This window comes from Ambystoma mexicanum, chromosome 12 (assembly GCF_040938575.1).
Source record: "Ambystoma mexicanum isolate Mex_15411 chromosome 12, UKY_AmexF1_1, whole genome shotgun sequence".
Taxonomy (NCBI): domain Eukaryota; kingdom Metazoa; phylum Chordata; class Amphibia; order Caudata; family Ambystomatidae; genus Ambystoma; species Ambystoma mexicanum.
Genome location: NC_090936.1, coordinates 369,335,021 through 369,355,992, shown reverse-complemented (window position 1 = coordinate 369,355,992; position 20,972 = coordinate 369,335,021). Strand labels below are relative to the sequence as shown.

The window sequence follows — 20,972 nt, the reverse complement described above, 5'->3', positions numbered from 1 at the left end:
ATGGCATTTGTAACGCGCCTATACACAAGTCTTTCAAGGCGCGACGAGGCAAGGAAGGGGGAACAGAGGGAGGACCGAGACAACGATCTTACTAGGCCAAGTGACATTGAAATTGCGCAAGTGCAAGGCGGGGGGGGGGGGGGCGGGAAAAGTGCCAGGGGAAAGGGGAGGGTGCAGTGCTGTACATGGGATAAAAACAATAACAAGAAGTGCGGCCAGCAAGTGTCAGGGGCAAGGGTAAGTGCAGACAGCAGGTGTCCGAAAGTGCAGATAGGGGTACTGTAGGGTCACAGATACAGCCCCAAGTGCAAGGGATTCCGGGAGGCAGTGCAGGTGTGCAACTGGGTGGGCAGGGACCTGGGCCCGAAATCAGAGGGTAGCCAGGTGACAAGTGCAGTATCAGTCAGGATGTCAGCAGGAGCTAGGAATAGAGAAGGCAGAAGCAAAGAGGAAGGTCTTGAGGTGCTTCCGGAACCTGAGATGGTTCTCCTCAAGTTTCAGAGAGGCAGGGAGGCTGTTCCAGAGGGAGGCCCCAGCCAAAGAAAGAGATCTACCACCAACTCATTGCTTGGAGAAGCGACTGACCCTGAGGGAAGTGGAGGAGCGAAGAGCTCGAGTAGGAAGGTATTTACAAAGAGAGAGTTGGCGGTATTGAGCACCCAGAAGGCCTTGTGGGCAATGCAGAGGGTCTTGAACTTAATCCTTGCAGCCACTGGGAGCCAATGCAGAGAATTCAGTGCTGGAGAGATACGATCCCTGGGCTTGAGGCCAAGGACAAGTCTCACAGTCCTGTACTGGATGAGTTGTAGAGGGCGGAGAGTAGAAGCAGGCAGATTTAGAAAGAGGCTGTTGCAGTAGGCCAGCCTATAGTGAACCAGAGCTCTAGAGACAGTGAGCTTCTGGGGGAAGGAGAGGAAAGGAAGAATACCTCTGAGGAGGTGATGCTGGTAATGTGACTTCTTAGAGACGTCAGAGATGTGAGGAGAGAAGGAGAGTGTGGAGTCGAAGATGACCCAGAGGTTCTTAGCCTCACAGGTGGGAGCAGGAAGAGGGCCAAGGGAGGCCAGGCACAGAGTGACAGGAAAGGAGGGTGTAGGTGTGCCGATGAGGAGAATCTCCGTCTTACTGGCTTTAAGGCAGAGATCGTTGGCAGCTCACCACTCCTGGATAGCAGACAAACAGTTGGAGATGAGAGGAGACGAAATGGCATAGGGGAGCCTGAAAACGAGCTGAGTGTCATCCGCATAGCACTGAAAGTTGGAGCAGAGAGCAGCAATGCGGTGGGCGAGAGATGCCAGGTATTGGTTGAACAGCCAGGACGAGATGTTAGACCCATGGGGAACACCACAGGTAGAGCGTGAGATAGAGGAAAGGAAGGACCCAAGTTGGACCTGGCAGGGTCGATCCAAGAGGAACAAGGTCAGCCATGCCAGGGCCTGATCGGTGATACCCAGGTTATCACGGAGACGATTGAGCAGGATGGCATAGTTGACCGTGTCAAAGGCAGAAGAGTGATCGGGTAAGATGAGGACAGAGGGGAGATTAGAATCAAGGTTAGAGAGCAGGTCTTCACGGATGTTCAGGAGAGCAGTTTCCATGCTTCTGGTTTCTCTGAAGCCAGACTGATGGTCATGGAGAAAACCAACAGATTCAGTGTGTAGATTAAACTGGGAGATGGCAAGCTTTTCCAGGAGTTTGCCCAGAAAAGGAGTGATGGAAATCGGACGATAGTTAGACAGACAGGAGGGGTCGGCTAAGGGTTTCTTGTGAAGAGGGTGCACAAGAGTGCTTCGCGGGGAAGGGAAGGCTCCAGTGGCGAAGGAGTGGTTGCAGAAGTCAGCCAGGGCAGGAGCAAGGGTGTCAATGTGTGATCCTTGATGGTTTTGGAAGAGCATGGAAGAACCTGTTTTGACGAGACTTTCATAGATCGAGCTTGTCTAGAAACCTTGTCAGGGGAGAACAGAGGGAAGGAAGAGAATGAGGGAGGAGAAGTGGCCACAGGGGGGCCAGAGGTAGAGGAGAGAAAAGAGGGAGGAGGAGGAGAGGGTGAGAGGGTGAACAGGATGTCCTGGGTTTTAGAGATGAAATGAGAAGCCATGGCCGTGCAGAGGGCCTGGGAGGGGACCGGAGAGGTAGAGACCAGTAGGATTGGCCAGCTCCTTGCAGATTTTAAAGAGTTCGGCCGAGTTGTTAGATGCCGCAGAGACGCAGGCTTGGATGTGTGTGCTCTCTTCTTAATGCGGACAGAGAGCCGGTATTGCTTTTAAAGCAGACGGCAGGCCAGTTTGCCAGAGGATGCACAAGAACAAGAAGTTAGCCATTTCCTCTCAGCCACCCTGCACTTGCGTTTAAGGGTTATGAGGTCAGAGTCATACCAGGAGTTGCACTTGGCTTTGGGTTTCAAGCGGATCCTCATGACGGGGCCAAGAACATCAAGAGTATCAGAGATAGAAGGATTGCAGTGAGGAGTGACCTCATAATGGTCTAACTGGGGAAAAGCTAGTATGGTTTGTCTCAGTGGGTTCCCATTGAAGAGTGAGACTCCAGGGAAAATGGTCACTGCAAAGTTCCCCGACCACCTCAAAGGTTTTTATCATATGCCAGTGGCGAACATGCATAACAAAATAGTCTATAGTGGAGGACCTGTGTGTGTTTCTAAATGTCGGACCTCCTGGTACATCTGGTGTTACTCAGTCATTCACGGACCGTAGACCCCACTCCAATAACCATCGACCCACCTGTAGTCCCTTGACGTAGGTCCTTATGTCTAACATTTGCGGATGTGGAATACAATGGGCGAGGTCTTCAGTGTCATTGTACAAATCTTCTAGAATCCCATTACCTAGTTTAATATTAAAGTCACCCCCAAACACCAGAACCATCTGATTTGTCTGTTTCTGGGAGAATGAGTCTCCATAAATTCTTTCATCAGCCCTAGGCTGTTTGATTTAGTTATTGTTAGGCGATCCTCTGCACAACAGTCCACTACACACCAGAACACTGCTCACATTTCCCCAACATCTCCTTCCACGGTTCGAGGCTCACGTGATTCGGTGAACCCAAAGGACCGAAAACTCCGTACCAGCTATGGTGTACGGGCTCGATTGCAACCCTTTCTGCATTGGCAATTGCCTTGGAGAACATATAGCAGAAGGGGCGGTGTTACGTCTCCACGTCGATCACGTGATCCAGAGTGGCGTTCCTCACGTGACCTTGGTGGACGTCACATGACCCAGAGACGTCACATGACCCAGAGACGCACAGTATAAAGGTCTGAGAGACAGAAAACTCATTGCTTCTCAGCTGTCTTCAGACCCTGTTTGGCATTACGTCTTGTTCCTCTGTTACCTTTGACCACGGAACTCTACCTCGGACTCCTTCGGATACCCCTTTGTACCTTTGCTTGGAACTGTTTACCTGTTGCCGGATTTTGGACTTTATCCTGACTTGTCTTTGGATCATCCCTCGCTGAACTCCTACGCCATTTCCCTTCTTGGGATTCAAGTCACGCCTTCACTCCTACAGGTGGCTGATCCTACATCCACGCTAACTCACGGTTCTACTATTCCAGGGACCGCCGCATCATCTGAGTCTTGAACCTCCCTACTAGGTTTCCTGGGTTTTCCTAACACCAGATAGGTAAGACCTTTTAGATCCTTTAGTTTACTTGATATGTATTGTGATTGCCTGGTACTTAACCTCGTTCCTTTTTGACAGCAGCATCGGTGTTCCAGAGGTTCCGTGGATCTGGGAAGTCATCTCCCACCTGTGGCCTCAAAGGTCGCACAGCGGGTTTCTTTTTAGTTCCCCTGTGCGTCACTTGGGGACGGAGGTCTCATCGGTCTACACGACACTCAAGTCAGAACAGTTATGTGTCGGCTATTATACAAATTAACAATTAATAGTCGGACTGCTTGAGTGCGGGTCATAATGACATATTGAATGCAATTGGATCTTGTGTGTATAACTTCTGTTTGATATGACATTGATACCTTGATCAATGTTGCAAGACTTGGGTAACAGCGCCCTCTCTTATTTTTATTTGCCTGTATAAAAAATAAGGTATAACCATCAATCACTGCAGCCTTCATCACCCAGGTTTCTTGCATTAAAATGACATCTTGCGTTTTCAGGCGTGAGGAAGTATCCCTTAGTTTGGAGCTTGTCCCTGTAATGTTCCAACTAAATATGACTAGCGACTGGATGAACCCTTGTGGCATAGGTCCGGAGGCGGTACCACCTGAAGATGGCGAAAGATCGGTGAGACGGATTGCCATTGGGCAAGGGTGTAAAAGCCCTGGGCTTTTTGATTTTTATTAAATTAATTAAATGATACAGGTAATTCCATCTCTGCCAATAAGTTTGCCCTTTCATGAACTCTGTGCCAGAAGCATAGTGCACACCTGTTCCCTGCTGTGTCAGTAACCTGATCTTCAGTGTTGCCGTTTGACAGCTGAAGTGGCAGCCAAGCTACATAACTTTGAGCATGTTGTCCTGGTGGTACATAAAACTTTAAATATAAGCCATTCCTGACTTTAACGTAGGGTGGCTGCGGAAATATGACTCGGGATCACGGGTTGCTGCAGAAATTATATTTTAATTTTCACCATAAACAACAAAAGAAATGTTCTCATAAGTCCTTGACAGTTCCTTCACTGCTCAAGTTGCTCTCCTTTGGCAGTAGAACGTAGCTCTCCTAAGCCTCCTTGGTGTCCGGATAGGCCCACCAGTCGTTCTTTCTCCTTTCGTCCTCTCCGTAAGTCTAGAATCAACAACACAGAGTGGGTCAGTTCCCAGGCTTTTGTTCCCCTTGCCTGACTCACTTCCCCACCAATCTGAGCCCCCACTGTCTAGCAGGCTCCTTATTGGTTGCTCCTGCGGTGTCCCGCCTCCTTTAAAGGCTGCCGCCCATTTCCATATCTTAGGAATTCCACGTTGGTCTGAAGTGGCATCCCTACAGCCCGCCACGGTTACTCTCCCTCTGCCTTGTGAGGCCGTCCCGGAGGGGAGACCCCCAGTGTTGTGTCCCTCCACTCCAGCGTGGCGTCCCACTCCTCCTCTGGAGATGGGCTCGCCTCGCCAGCAGAGCCGCCTTTCCATCCAAACTCGTCCCGTCGGTGAGAGGAACTCACCAGGCTGACCGCGGCTCCGCCCCGCTGCATCAGGCCCTGATGGTGGGACGTTTCCTCTGCCGTCGGCCCTGGCGTCTTCATAAGGGAAGGGCATCTTGGTTTGGCCCCACGCATGCTTGCCGTGGCAATATCTTCGCCCACAGGGCCCCCCCATGACCGACACTGATACTGCAGTGTTATGGGCTGCTTTGGTTCCCAGTCGTTGTTTCCCAGGAGTTTTGTCCTGCAACCCCCTCCTTTATTCCACCTTACATGTCTCTACCTCACACATCCCCACCACAATCGCTGGTCGATCGGGCAAGGGAGAGTTCCTGGACAGATAGCCGGTGTTGCTCACCTGGTATCCACGGGCACGCCACCCAGCCCTGGTTGGATGATTTGCACTCTCGAACCCTCTCCCGGTCCCTTGGTAAGGCCTCTGGTTAAAGATGGGTCTGCAATATAGGAGAGCTGGATTCAATACCAGATTGTCTTTGTTTTCCCACCTCCCTTGGCCTCATCTCCTTCCTCCCCCTTGGGCCTTCTCCTCACCTTAATATTGTAAAAGGTGGATTCTCCGTCCTGCTCCTCGTGGCAGGGGCGCGTAGATGTGGGGGGCGAGCAGCGACCAAGTTACTTCACTGGTGCAAGCCCCCCTGTGGGAATCCAGGCCTGCTGCGACTCCATAGGTTTGCTGCTTTACAGTCTTTAAACACACTCAAGTTCTTATGTTCCTCTTAGTTTGAATAATAATGTCTTGCTTCTTTCCTTTTAGGTATGGAAAGGTATTTTGGTGTTGTCATGCAGTTTGAAGATGAGCATGGACCGGTAGGCGAAAGCACGGTGTGCGCGATGCTGTCCGGTGAGTAATGCGCGATGCGCGCCGCTGTTTTGCCTTTTACATTGCTAACCTGTGTCTTTTCTCTCCTTGCAGGTTGCGATGTTCCTCGCTGAGCGCCGTAATGTTCCAGCAATGATACTGACCAGGAGATGACTACCCAGGTAAGAATTGTGTGGCTTTCTTCATTCAGGAGGAAACGTGAGTAAACGCTTACTAATGCTGTCTTTCGTTCTCCTCTTTCCAGGTTATGGTATTCCAGTATGCATGCGGTGCCGGATGATGGAGTTCGTACGTTCAGGTGAGTGGAACTGAAGTCGGCGATGGATTGAAGACAGGCTACTGTTCCAGGTAAGTTTCGTAGTGTTCTTTCTCTCTCTGCAGGTCCTTGGTTTCAGGTAAGCTGGCATCAAAGAACTGGACACGGTGAGCGTTACGCTGCCCACAGCAGAATAACGCAAAGCATGTTCTGCTGTTTGGGTGCGGTTTAAATAGTTTCAGGTAAAGTAGTCCAGGTAAAATAGTCCCAGGCCTGCCACACCCAAAGTAGTCCAGGTAAAGTAGTCCCAGGCCTGCCACACCCAAAAGACTAGACCGCATAGCTCAGTTCCTTGTAACTGAGCTATGTGTGTGCCTCCATGTTCGCTGAACCCCCCCCCCAAGTTAAATAGTCCCAAGTAAATAGTCCCATTCTAATGTTGGTCTTCATGGTAGTTATGAGACTGGCGCCAAAGGCGCCGGGACTGACTCGAAGAGAGTCTTGGATGAGGTTTTAAGGCCTTTGACCTGGCCCTAACTGGAAGGCTGACTTGCCAGTGAGGGCCAGGGGCAAGGGTCATGACAGCCGGCCACCAGTTGGAATCCGGCAGGTCTGTGTAGGGTAAGGAATTCGAACTGCTGTAGGGAGAGGAACTATCGAAGGACTCGCTGGTTGGTGTCTTTATGCCTCGCGAGCCACTGTAGGGGAGCCTGGTCGGTATCCAACGTAAAGCAGTGACCCAACAGATATTTGAGTGATTCTACGGCCCATTTGATGGCTAAACACTCCTTTTTGACAGTGGAATATTACTTCTCATGAGGTAAGAGTTTCCTGCTTACAAAACAGACTGGTTGAAGGCCCCCATCATGCTCCTGTGAAAGCACTGCTCCCAGTTGGTGGTTAGATGCATCAGTGTGAAGAAAGAAGTGTTTCTGGAAATCCGGGCACCGTAGCATGGGGTCCGATGTGATCCTTTGTTTCAGGACATCGATGGCCTCCATTGCCGCTGGGTTCTTGGTTAGGTCAGGAGACCCTTTATTTCTTAATGCATCTTTTAAGGGTGCCACAATTATGGACAAATCTGGTATGAATCTCTGGTAGTACCCGATGAAACCCAAAAATGCCCTGATCTGCTTTTTGGTTGTGGGTGTCAAAATCTTGTGAATGGCTACGACCTTCGAAATCTGGGGTCGTAGAATGCCTCCACCGACTAGGTGTCCAAGATATTTCATTTTGCGTGCCCCCATCACTGTCTTACTCGGATTTATGTGTAGCCCAGCCTTATGTAACTCAGTCACTACCTGTTCCAAGTGGTTTAGATGGTCGTTCCACGTCTTGCTGTATACGACTATGTCGTCCAGGTAGACCGCTCCGTAATCATCATGAGGTTGTAGGACTACATCCATCAGTCTTTGGAATGTCGCAGGAGCCCTGTGTAGACCGAACGGTAAGACCTTGAAATGGTATAGCCCTTGTGGAGTTGTGAAGGCGTTTTTTGTCTTTGGTCTGTGTCTTTTAAGGGGATTTGCCAATAGCCCTTCGTTAGTTCCAATGTACTCAGGAAGTGGGCAGATCCGAGCCTTCCTAGAAGTTCGTCCATTCGTGGCATGGGGTATGCTTCATCTAGGGAAATCGAATTCAACTGCCTGTAGTCCATACAAAACCTAACCGTATCGTCCGGCTTTGGTACGAGCACTATTGGGAAGGACCATGCGCTGGTTGAGGGCTCTATGATATCCATTCGTAGCGTGTCTTCAACCTTGGTTTTGATCACTTGTCTTCTAGCTTCGGGAATACAATATGGTCTTAGCCTGCCAGTCTGTCCAGGTTCTGTTTTGATTTCATGTTCAATTATGTTGGTTCTCCCCTGCAGAGAAGAGAATTCTTCAACATAGGGAGAAAATCTGGTCAAATGTTCCGACTTCGTGATGGGTGTTTGGGCGTTTCCCTATTGTATTGTTAGGGAGAATTCTCTGTTTAGGCTGAATTTCCTAACCTAGTGAGTCCCCCAGCAGCTTTGCTGGATTTTTGGGGTTTATTTTTTTCTCCTGCCAAGAGTGAGACTCTTTTACCCTCACTCTTGGACATGATTTGAGTGTGTTTCTTTGACTCTAGATGTGTTTAATGGGCTATGGGGTCTTTTACTCCATAGGGCTTCATGTGTTTTTGTGATGTGTGTTACACAGCACCCTCAGTGCAGTAACACAGGGGTGTCATAGTGACCCCCCATTATAGACTCCATACCCTGGGACTGACTACTGTCTCCCAGGGCATGTAAAGTCACCATTGACTTTACTAGTCTTGAATTCTGAACAGAACCAGTACAAACCATCATATTGTGGACGTACTGGCCGGGCAATTCGATTGCCCTGGGGTCTGTTAGTCGAGGGGGCACGTCTCCGTCCCCCCTGATCGAGTTTTGGCTGGTGGCAGTGGATACTACTTTTTATATTCAACCGCGAATATTTCTCTATGGGATTTTCCCATTGTTCGAGGCTACTATCTTTATTTATTTAATTACGATAGCCTCGAACATACCGCCAGTTTATTTATTTATTATTAATTCTCCGGTTGGTATTTTTTGCCAAAACTCGGTTCTAAAATGGCGTTTGTGTTCTCTTCTGTGACTCCAACCCAAGTGGAGCCCTTTGTTCCACTTTTTGGCGGGCTTCTCCACAGAAGCCCTCCAAAGTGGTGCCACTCTGTCTGGGGTACTTAGGAGGGGTGGAGGGGGATTTAGGCACCCTGGACTGAGTTGCCTAGGCAACTCAAGTCGCACTCCGTCCTGATTGGCCCAAGTGGTGAGCCGGCCGGCTCACCACTTAGCATGTTTGAGTGACAGCTAGGCTGAGTGAATGGGGGTTTTCTGCATAAAAGCAGGGCTTTGGGGACTGGAACTTCAGAAGTCGCCACAGGACCTAAGAATCCGACGAGGGAGAAGCTGAGCCGACCTGTTACGACGACACCACCGGTGGAGCCCTGCTGAACCGTCTCACCACTGTTCCCAACGACAGAGGAGATCTCCCGCCGGAGAGACTTCTTCCTTTGACTGGTGGGGATAACCAGTTTCACCGTCTTTTCGCTTTCCCGACGCATCTCGTGGCCGCCTTGCCTGTGCCAAGCACCCCGGCAATCGGAATACCACGTTTTACCACGACCGCGAAATAAGGGTAATACCTTTAACCGGAAAACTCTGCGGCTGGTTTCTTCCCTGGCAGTGCAACGACCTTCATCTTTCCTCCAAGTCGAGATCTTCTCTTCCTCTGGACGACGCCGAGACTTGCACCCGCTGCCAGGAACAACTGCCAACGCTGGAGGATCCTTCCCACTTAAGGTACCGTGTTCCGCCTGGCTTCCCTTGCCACTGACTGTACAGGGTAGATTTAGCCCCCGGCTTTCGAACCTGGGTTAGCCTGGGACACCCTGGCTAAACTTTTCTGAGCCTCTCTAAACTCTTTTTCGAACTCTCTGCAAGACTTTCAAAGCCTAGTGTAACTGTGTGATCTTGGGCGCATTTGTGCTCTGCTCTCTCTAAGAGTGGGCCCAGCATATGGACTTTGGCTCACAAGTGACTTTTGCTCTTCTGCCTTGCTAAAAGTGTTCCTAAATCTTACAGTGGTGTATCTTCACATATTCTGCCTTTTTCCCTCCCTTTTTCATGAACTTATTGGAGTGCCATCTATAGTTAAGCGCTCACCTCTGTCTGGAAATAAGTGGTGTTAACTAAGACTTGTCTGATAAGGAATAAGGGTTGTATATATCATAATAGTAACTGTGTTTAGAGTGTTTTACAAATAAGAGTGCTGGAGTGTTTCAAACAGTGTGTTTTTAAATAAATAATTATATACTTTGATACCAAAGCTCTGGTCCGTGTTTGCTTGTGCTATTGTACCCGAGTGCCTATTGTGTATACTTTGCATACTGCCTAACTCTTCTTGAGGGAAGTCTGACTGCTCAGCCACAGCTACCAGGTAAATCTGGGTGGTGCAGACTGCTACCAAGTGGGTTTACTGCTAACACCTGTAGTCCTAAATCTTTTGCAGTGTTCCCAAAGGGAACTGCACAGGTTTCTGCCTAACATGTATGTCTTCCAGACTGGCTTGTTCTCGATTCACTGTCTGCTCTGATTCTGCTTCGCAGGCGTCCATCGTTGCTGATAGAAGTGGCGTGGTCCACACCTTCAAAAGGTTTACATGGTATACCTTATCTGGGGTTGCTCAGTCGGGTTGGTGTATCGGATATGTCACTGGGATGAGGACATTTTTAATCTCATAGGGACCCCTCCATCTGGCCAGTAGCTTGTTGGCGCTGGTGGGCAGGAGTACTAGTACTTAGTCCCGTGGTTTAAACATTCTCATCCGGCTTCCTTTATTGTAGGTCCTTTCTTGATTTAGCTGTGCCTGACTGAGATTCGCCTCGTCCATTGAACGTAGGGTTGTTAGATGTTCTTTTTGCTCTTCAGTGTATTCAGTTAAGGTGATCTCGTCAGAGGTCTCCCATTCCCCCTTTACCAGATCCAATATGGTCCAGGGTTGCCTTCCAAATAAAAGTTTGAAGGAGATGAGCCTGTAGAAGACTGATGTGTGTCCCTCAACACCATCAAGACCATGGTACTATGCAGTCCCAGTTCTTTCCCTCCAGTCCGGTTACTCTTCGTTTCATTTTTTTGATTGTCTTGTTGTACCTTTCGACTGTTGTACCTTTCGACTAGGCCATCTGTTTGGGGATAGTATACCGAGGTGAGTAGCTGTTGGATTTGTAGTCTCTCGCAAACCTGAAGAAGGTGGGTGGACATGAAGTTCGTCCCTTGATCAGTGATGACTTCGGAGGGTATCCCCACTCTTGCAAAAAAGTAATAAGCTGGTCGCACAATTGTCGGGCTGACGTTCCCTTCAGGGGAAGGCCTCCGAATACCGCATAGCGTAATCGACAATTACCAGTAGGTATTTGTATCCTCGGGATGTGGGTTCTATGGGCCCAACTATGTCCATGCCTATCCGTTGGAATGGAACTGCAATAAACGACATCCGTTGCAATGGTGCCTTCGCTGGTAGGACACAGCTAGTTAGCTGGCAAGTAGGACATCCTTTACAGAAGCGAGCCACTGCCCCATAGATACCGGGCCAGTAGAACCTCTTCAGGAAGTTCTGTTGGGTTTTCAAGGAAGCCATGTGGCTGCCACAGGGGTGGTTGTGTGCAAGCTGCATTATTACCATCCGATGTGGTTTCGGTAATACCAGTTGTTCCTTGATAGCCCAATCGTCAGCCTTGGACTTTCTGAATAAGAGCCCATGGCGAAATAGGAAACCCGGGCCCTTAGTTACATTCATGTCCTTCTCATTGGTTGCTCTTTCATGGCTTACCCCAAGTGTGGGGTCTGTTAGGGTTTCCCCCCTGAGGGAGTCATCATGGTCTTTGGGCTTCCAATCGATGGGACAAGTCATGTAACGGGCCTGGCACCACGCCATTTGGTTCCATCTTTGATACCCTGGTGGATTTTTTTGGGAGTTCCCTAGCTTCGTGGCTTTGTTACTTGCTGGGACCCCTTTTTTCTCATCTAGGGCCTTCATGGCTTTATTAAAGTGTGGTAGGTCTGTACCTATGAACACAGGGGTAGGTAGAGCGGGTAGGACGGCAGCCCTTAACTGAATGGTTTCATTGTCTATCTCTATCTGTATGTCCTTCACTGGGTATGACCTTACATCCCCATGTATACATTTTATTGGTATCATCATGTTTGACAAGTTAGGTGTATTACTCACGGTTGGGGAGATGGCTGTCTGTCTGCTTTCGCTGTCCAGCAGCGCCAGTGTCGGTCTGCCGTCCACCCGTATATCCACGATGTATGGGCCCGGGGTGCGTTCTTCAGGGTATGGTTTCCTTTAGCTGATTTCCATGGGTTCAGTGGTCTTCCTTCTGGGGCAGAAATGGGCAATGTGGCCACATTCACTGCAGTCGAAGCACTGGGGTTGTCGGTACCCTGGGGATACAGGAGACGGTTTCTCCTCATTTCCAGGTTTTCTAACTTCTGGTTTCCTTGTGGCTTCATCAGATTGTCTCCATCTCGGGAACGCAGCTCTTGCCCCCTTTTGTAAGGGATGGTCTATACTGGGTAATGCCATCCTCCCGGAATCCCTGGTTTTTGGGAAACGGTTATACCTGGCCTTTTGGTAAGCCGCCACTATGTCCACGGCTTCATCCAATGTAGGCCGGTGGTGCTGCCTAACCCATCTTTGCATTGGGCCTGGCAGGGCTTCGATGAACTGCTCCAGTATAATTTTGTCCAGCAGTGGTTTGTTGCCGGAGTAGGGGTTTGCATCCATTTCTCCACCAGGTCCTTGATGCAGTAATACAACTGCCTGTGGCTTTCCCCATTCTTCAACTTGGTGTCTCTCAACTGGATCCTGTAGACCTCTTCATCCAGGCCTAAGCGGTCTAGTACTGCTGCCTTGATCTCCCCGTATGGTGTATTACCATTGGGGTTCACTGCCTGGTAGGCCCCCTGCATCACTCCAGACAACAAGGGAGCAACATACTGTCCCCAACGCTCAGGAGGCCATCGCACATTCCTCAGAATCCTCTCGAAGCTGGTGAAGAAGGCCAGGTCTTCTCCTTCCTTATACTTCTGGAGCAGTGCAGACGGCACCAGGGGCTGGTTCCTGGAGCTGGCAACGGCATCAGTGATCCTGGTGATATTCTCATGCTGTTTGTCCTTGGCTGTTGTTTGTAAGGTGTCCTGCAGTTGAATGGCTTGTTGGAAAGCCTGGCAGTCAGCTGCCGCTTGTTGTGTTTGTAGCTGTATTAATTGCTACAATTGTTGTTGGCCTTCTGTCAGTGCTTGGATTAATGTCTCCATCATGCTGTCAATAGCCCACCTTCGTCGCCACTTGTGGAAATATAACTCAGGAGCACAGGTTGCTGCAGAAATTATATTTGATTTTTCACCATAAACAACAAAAGAAATGTTCTCATAAGTCCTTGACAGTTCCTTCACTGCTCAAGTTGCTCTCCTTTGGCAGTACAACGTAGCTCTCATGAGCCTCCTTGCTGTCTGGATAGGCTCACCAGTCATTCCTTCTCCTTTCGTCCTCTCCGTAAGTCTAGAATCAACAATCAACAACACAGAGCGGGTCAGTTCCCGGATTTTTGTTCCCCTTCCCTGACTCACTTCCCCACCAATCCGAGCCCCCACTGCCTAGCAGGCTCCTTATTGGTTGCTCCTGCGGTGTCCCGCCTTCTTTAAAGGCTGCCGCCCATTTCCATATCTTAGGAATTCCCTGGTGGTCTGAAGATGCATCCCTGCAGTCCGTCGTGGTTACTCTCCCTCTGCCTTGTGAGGCCGTCCCGGAGGGGGGACCCCCAGTGTCGTGTCCCTCCACTCCAGCCCGGCGTCCCACTCCTCCTCTGGAGATGGGCTTGCCTTGCCGGCAGCGCTGCCTCTCCATCCAAACTCCTTCCGGCGATGAGAGGAACTTGCCAGGCTGACCGCGGCTCTGCCCCGCTGCATCAGGCCCTGATGGTGGGACATCTCCTCCGCCATCGGCCCCGGCGTCTTCATAAGGTAAGGGCATCTTGGTTTGGCCCAGCGCCTGCTTGCCATGGCAATATCTTCCACCCACGCCCCCCCCCCATGTTCGATACTGATACTCCAGTGTTATGGGCTGCTTCGGTTCCCAGTCGTTTCCCGGCAGTTTTGTCCTGCAACCCCCTCCTTGATTCCACCCTACATGTCTCTACCTCACAGTGGCCAACATCTCTCATAATTATCCATGCCCTGTGAATTTGATGTCACACATATACCACGCACTATCACCCCCGTAGTGGTCCCCTGGCGCTCTGGTGAATCAAAAAAAGCAAGAGGGTAGGGTAAGTTAGTAGGACTGAGCAGGAAAAGCGCAAGAGAGCTGTGATGTGCTGTTGGCAGCTTCAGTTCGGTTTACACTGTTCGATGAGCGTAGGTGTGATTTTTTTAGTCGGTAGTTGTCATATGTTGTGCGAGGCTATGTGTAGTTGGTTTGGTTGTTGAGGTGTACTGAAGTGCGTGCTGTTTGTTGTGCAATATAGGTATGGTTGTGTTAGGTTTAGAATTTTGGAGGTGTCAGCAGAGGGATGTGATTTATAGTGGGTTGGTTAGTGGTGGCACTCCATCGTACCTCCTCAGCTTTGGCCACCTGTGGTATGCGTCTCCGCCAGTGTCATGTATTGTGGTGTGCTAGGGTGAGAGGGCTGTCTCCTTCCTATATTCTGTGCAGGGTTGTGGGTTGTCTGCAGGGCTATTTAGTGAGGATGCCTCAACCCCGCCTCTCATGTTCAGATTAATGGATGTCTACACCGCTTTGGTCCCTGGCATATCCTGGTGTGCAGCCGCCGTCGCCTTTCTGGGCCCCTTGGGGGAGGAGACCACTTCCCTGAACCCTTGTGCTACCTTGGCCCTGTGGTTTATATTTTCGATCGCTACTCTTTCCCCTTCAACTCTTATGCCCTTTGTGGTTCAAACCTAGGATGCTCCCATTTCTCTTGTTAGCCTCTGGTAAGGCCATCCATAAGAGCCCAGGTCTACCTCCCACTTCTGAGGTCCCCCCACCTCTCTGCACTTGTCGTGGTATGCTCTAGTCCTCCGTCTTGCGATATGTGTGTTCATTCCGATGGGTGTGGGTATTGTTCATTTGTTTTCTTTTGGTTCTGAGTTGAAGAGCCCGGTTTTTAGGAGTTTCTGATTTTTAGATGGTCCTTCATGTTTCATATTTCACTCGGGAGGGAGTTCCACATTTTTGCAGCTAGGCACGTGGATGCTGATCCACCAAGTTTTTTCCTTGTGTATGGTTTAAGTTCCAGGACCGGCTGTCGTTGCTGGACCTGATTGGGACTCGAAGCAATCGAGATTCAAGGCATTCAGGATCCCTCTGTTTTCATCATCAATCCAATTTGAACCATGTTTCAAGCCTGTTCAACTGTATCGAACCTCAGGCCCTTCCAGAGCTGCCATTGGCACTCGCCCGCTCTTTGAACCGCTAAACTACATATTCGACCTGTTGACTGACACATTGTGCTAGCCGTGTGTGTCATTGCGCTATCTCAAAATCAAAGCTCATCATTGCACCCACTGCCTTCGAACTGCCTCTGTGAACCGCCAGCATCTTTGTTGCAGATCATCATCAACAGTTGAACAGACCCTGGAGGGATCCTTCAAAACGCCACCTTCGAACACCACACCGGAGCCTCTCGACTCAACTGCGCATCCAGTCACCAGCCTCTTCACTGCTGAACTTACCCTGGTGGTGGCCACGATCTGCACTTCTCAGAGCATCGCCATCAAACTCCATGTGCTCCTGCTTGACCTTTGCTCAACACCCTCTCCCGTTCTAGCACAACACAGCTGCTATATCCGAACCGCTGAACTGCATTTTCGAACCTGTACTTCGCCACCGCACTGTACTACCTGAGCATGTCAGTGCCTCTTTTTTGCATCTGCCACCTTCGAACAACCACTCAACCCACCAGCATCTTCGCTGCCATCTTCATCGCATGTGGAACCGACCCTGATGAATCATCGAGCATGACTCTCAAATGCCACATGAAACCACTCAAACTGGATGGCGCATCCAGTCTCCAGCCTCTCCATCATCGAATCAGCCTTAGAACCGATCCTGGTGGCCCTCACGATCCACAGGCCCTCGAATGCTTCATCGTACCAATTCTGAAAGAACTGTGTATTCCAGTCACCCAATACCTCTGCAGCTGTCAAATCAACCCTGGCGGACCGTATGGACCGCACTTCTTCAAACATGGCCTTCAAAACTCAGCAAGCTCCTGTTCGACACTGTTCACTGTCTAGAACAATGCGACCACTGCACTCCAACTTCGTCAAACCACCAAGACCTGCAGAAGGTATTATTCACTGCTAAATGCCCTCTTGATCCACCTCTGGGTCTTAAAAACTGATTAGGTCACATGTAATCTCTATTCGCACCCGAGCAAATCCTTTTACAAACTTTGTGGTTTTTACTTGTCTTGCACCTCCGAGTTATTACCCAGAGTGCTACATATTTCTACCTGTACATATGTGTTCTCTCCTCATTGGTGGGCTTTGTGAAGTGTTTTGTTTGGTTATTTTTGGAGATTCTGTTCTTAATTAAAGTATATCTATTTCTGTAGAATCTTGATTGGACATTCCCTTTATTTTGGACTGTTGTACTATTGCTGTTTAGGTCGCTACTGAATCACATTCACAGCGCTCTGAACCTTTACTCAGCCCAAGTTACCACAAAAGCAAAGGAAGGATATCTCTTAACTGTGTCTGGTGCACCTTTATGATTGGGATCACTTTTGGTTTGTAGCTGTTTGGGGGTGAAGCAGGTGCTTTAGCCACTACTCATCCTTTTATTCCTCCAGGGCAGAAGTCATTTCATGGCAAACAGAGTGCTGGCACGCGAGGGCTGTTCGGGAGTGTCACCGAGGCATCTGTGAACGTGTGCACTCGGATTCTAAGTGATCCGACCGCAGCTGATTTTGCTGCAGCCGGAATGTTCGCATGAGAAAGGTGTGAACTACCAAAAGTTTGCACCTTTCTCATGCGAACAGACTTACATACTATGGGGGCTGCAGGGGTTTCCCCCGCAACCCCAGCTCACTATACTATAAAGTATAGTGAGCCGGGTGTTGTGGCGGAAACCCCTGCAGCCCCCGTTTTTATCACTATGCCATACAGTATAGTGAGCGGGGTGTTGCGAGGGACACCGCACAGTCCCCGCAGTCTTTTTTTTTTTTAATACTTACCTGCAATGCTACCACCAAAGGTTCGAACTTTTGGTGTTTGAGCCTTTGGTGGTAGCCTTTTTCAGTCGTTTTGTACGGTCTGACCTTTTTTTTTCGGTCCGATCATACAAAACTGTGCACTTCGATCTTAGAAGTTATAGAGCAGAGTGACGTCATTGTTGGAAATGATCAGGGTGGCAAGGGTGCGGAAAATAGCGGGAATTGTATCCAAGTTCTCTTTATATGAAACTCTCTTTACCCTTTCTGATGCCTTTGTCACACTCACATGTCGCTAACCCAGTGTTTATTTTCCTTAAAATCAGAGCACACTTGATGGTTTTCCTGTCCCATTTACAAAAGGTAATGCTTGTATGTAATGGGCATTAGGACTTTTCGACGAGCTTGAGGTTACTAGTTGAAGGCCATTGGCCCACCATTTTGTGGACTGTACCGTTTTAAACTAGAGAATACAATGAGCCCCACACAGGGGACAGGATGTGCGTCAGGAGTTGGAGGACCTACACCCCTCGCCTGAGAAGGACAACATGGAAAGTGTCACATTCGTCATCATGACCCGGAGGTCAAATGTAACGTGATACTTGAGGTATTTGGAAACAGAGGATGGACTCTTGTGATAATACAATGATTCTTTTGTTATGTGGTAGGCGGAAACTGCATGCCGGAGGGCCTACTTAGGCCTCTTCGAAGATGTGGGGTCAAGCGTCTTGAGAGGAATAAGGGATCAGAGCTGCGGGGTGGAGAAGGTTTGTTGGATTTCAGGGTTATGATTGGATGCTGTCTGTTTTCTTGCAAGAAATCTGTTAATAAACCGGTTCATCTACTGAGGGTAAAATTCTCTTCAGTTTGCTGCGTTGCAGAGAAAGGAAAACAGCTTCTTAAGTCCCCAGGCAGGACTGAAACAGAGCTGACAGGGCTCCTTGGGGTAGAATCCCCTCTTCAATCATGGTCGTCCCACTCGCTCTTTCTTTGAAAACACATACTTTTTTCTCCTCAGGCAGCCATTTAGTTGCACCATCCCATTTTGTTCCCGGAGGTGGTAACCATTCTAGACAATATTGAGAAGTCTAGGTGTCCCCCTGCTGGGACATACCAGAGTCGGCCATTAGATGAATGGCCATTCAAGTAAGAATGGTGTCAATTATGAAAAGGTGTTTGTTGATGTGTATTTTCTTCTAAACAGAAAATGCTTTTTCAATACAGGTGAGTGATACAGTGCACATTGAAACAGGTCCTATATTCCTCTTGGAGTCCCTCCATATAGGGAAATGAAAAGAAATTATATTTTATTTATATCGCGCTCGTACACAAGTGTATCAGAGCGCAACCAGGCAAAGGGGAACAGGGGAGAACAAAAACAATGATCTCACTAGGCCCTGTGACATTGAGAGCACGCAAGTGCATGGGAAAGGGAAAAGGGGGAAAGTGCATGAAAGGGGGGAGAAGTGGAAAGTGCGGAACAGAGGAGAGAACAGAATAAATAATAAGTAAAATAAATAAAGGAGATAGTGATAGTGCAGCCAGCAAGTGGAAAAGTGCTAGGTTAGTCAGATAGGGTGTATCTGATAAATGCAGAAGAAAAGTGGGTGGGGGAACTGTATGGGTACAGATACAGACCCCAGTGCAAGTGGTGGCCCGCAGGCAGTGCCGGAGGGTGGCAGGGTGAGCAGGTACCTGGGCCCGAAGGACAGAGGGTGGCCAGGTGCACGGTGCTGAGCGAGAAAGCAGATCAGCAGGGGAGCAGAGGGACAAAGGCAGAAGCAAAGAGGAAGGTTATGAGGTGCTTCCGGAACCGGAGATTGTTCTCCTCAAGTTACAAGGTGGCAGGGAAGCTGTTCCAAAGGAGGCCGCAGCCAAAGACAGAGATCTACCCCCAGCTCATTTCTTTGAAAAACGACTGACCCTGAGGGAGTTAGAAGTAGAGGAGCAAAGGGCTTGAGAGTGGAGGTATTTACAGAGGTATAGTTGAAGGTATTTTGGACCCAAGTCCCAGAAAGCCTTATGGATAATGCAGAAGGTTTTAAATGTAATCCTTGCATCCACTGGGAGCCAATGAAGGGATTTTAGAGCTGGAGAGATTCGATCCCAGGGCTTGAGGCCAAGGACAAGTCTTGCAGTCCTGTTCTGGATTAGTTGTAAAGTTTGGAGACTGGAGGCAGGTAGATTTAGAAAGAGGCTGTTACAGTAGTCCAACCTAGAGAGAACCAGAGTACCTCTAAGGAGATGCAGTAAGAAGTTTGACTTTTTAGAGACGTCAGAGATGTGTGCAGAGAAGGAAAGTGTGGAGTCAAAGAGGACCCCGATGTTCTTAGCCTCGCAGGTAGGGGTAGGAGGAGGGCCAAGGGAGGCTGGTCAGAGAGTGAGGGGAAAGGATGGTGAAGGTGTACCAATGAGGAGTATCTCAGTCTTGTTGGCATTTAGACAAAGATCATTGGCGGAATACCAATTTTGAATGGCGATTAGGCAATCAGAAATGAGGGAAGGAGAGGAGGTGGCTGAAGGTGAGTTGGGTGTCGTCGGCATAGCACTGGCCATTTGAGCAGAAAATGGAAATGCAATAGGCGAGAGTTGCCAGGTATTGGTTGAAAAGCCAAGGCGAGAGGTTAGACCCCTGGGGAACACAGGTAGAGGGGGAGAAAGAAGATGTGAAGGACCCAAGTTGTACCTGGGAGGGTTGATCAGAGAGGATAGAGGTCAGCCAGGCCAGAGCCTGATCGGTTATACCCAGGTTGTCACGGAGACAATTGAGAAGGGTGGTATGGTTGACCGTGTCAAAAGCAGAGGAGAGATCAAGTAGGATGAGGACAGTGGGAATGTTAGAGTCAAGGTTGGAGAGCAGGTCTTCACAGTTGTTCAGGAGAGCAGTTTCCGTGCTTCTGGCAGCTCTGAAGCCAGATTGGTGGTCATGGAGAGAGCCAACAGAATCAGAATGAAGGTTAAGCTGAGAGATGGGCAGCTTTTCCAGGAGCTTACCCAAAAAGGGAGTAATGGAAATTGGGCGATAGTTAGCCAGACAAGAATGATCAGCTGTGGGTTTCTTGGGGAGAGGATGCACAAGGGAGTGCTTCAGCAGAGGGGAGGGGGAAAGATCCAGACACAAAGGAGAGGTTGCAGAAATCGGCAAAGGCCGGAGCGAGGGTATCAATATGGTCCTTAATGGTTTTAGAGGAACAGGGATGAAGCTTTCATAGATCGGACTTGTCTAGCGACCTCATCAGGGGAGAAGAGAGGAAAGTAGGAGAAAGTGGGGGGGGGGTAGCTGAAGGAGGGTCGTCAAGCAGAGGAGGAGAGGAGAGAGGAGGAGAGGGTGGGAAAGATATCCTGGGTTTTAGAGAGAAAGTGAGAGGCAAGGGTATTGCAAAGAGCCTGGGAGGCGAGAGGGGGGTGGGGACTGCAGCAGGGCTTGCCAGCTGCTTACAGATTTTAAAGAGTTCGGCCGAGTTGTTAGATGCCGCAGGGACGCGGGCTTGAATGTGGACTCTTCTCGGTGCGGACAGAGAGTCGTTATTGCCTTTGGAGAAGGCAGCAGGCCAGTTTGTCAGAGGGTGAGCAAGAAGCCCTCCATTTCCTCTCGGCCGCCCTACACTTAAGTTTAAGTGTAGCTAGGTCAGAGTCATACCAAGAATTGCACTTGGCTTTGGACTTCAAACAGATTCTCATGACAGGGGCAAGAGCATCAAGGGTAACAGAAATAGAGAAGTAGAGCAGAGACAGGGCTGTGTCAGGGTCTAAGTCAGCCCGGGGTCGAGGAGGGGGCGAGAAGGCGATAACAAAAGCATCGACTGTCACAACACGCTTCATGGGCCGCATGTCCAAGAAGGTGGGTGGCAATCTTGGGCTAGGCTTGGCTTGAGGGGATGAAAGATGGAAAGATGAGAGGAGAGAAGTGGTGAGGGGAGTAGAGGTGGAGGCCAGAGGAGATCAAGACATCAAGTGTGTGACCAGCAGAGTGAGTCGGGCCAGAGGGGAGGACAGAGAGGGAGAGTGAATC

General features: G+C 49.5%; 1 protein-coding gene across 1 annotated transcript in view; it reads left to right on the top strand.

Annotated features, from left to right (window-relative positions):
- LOC138513547 (poly(U)-specific endoribonuclease-like) overlaps positions 1–20,972 on the top strand; it is a 524,415-nt gene that overhangs the window by 279,076 nt on the left and 224,367 nt on the right. The gene's annotated exons all lie outside the window — the stretch shown is intronic.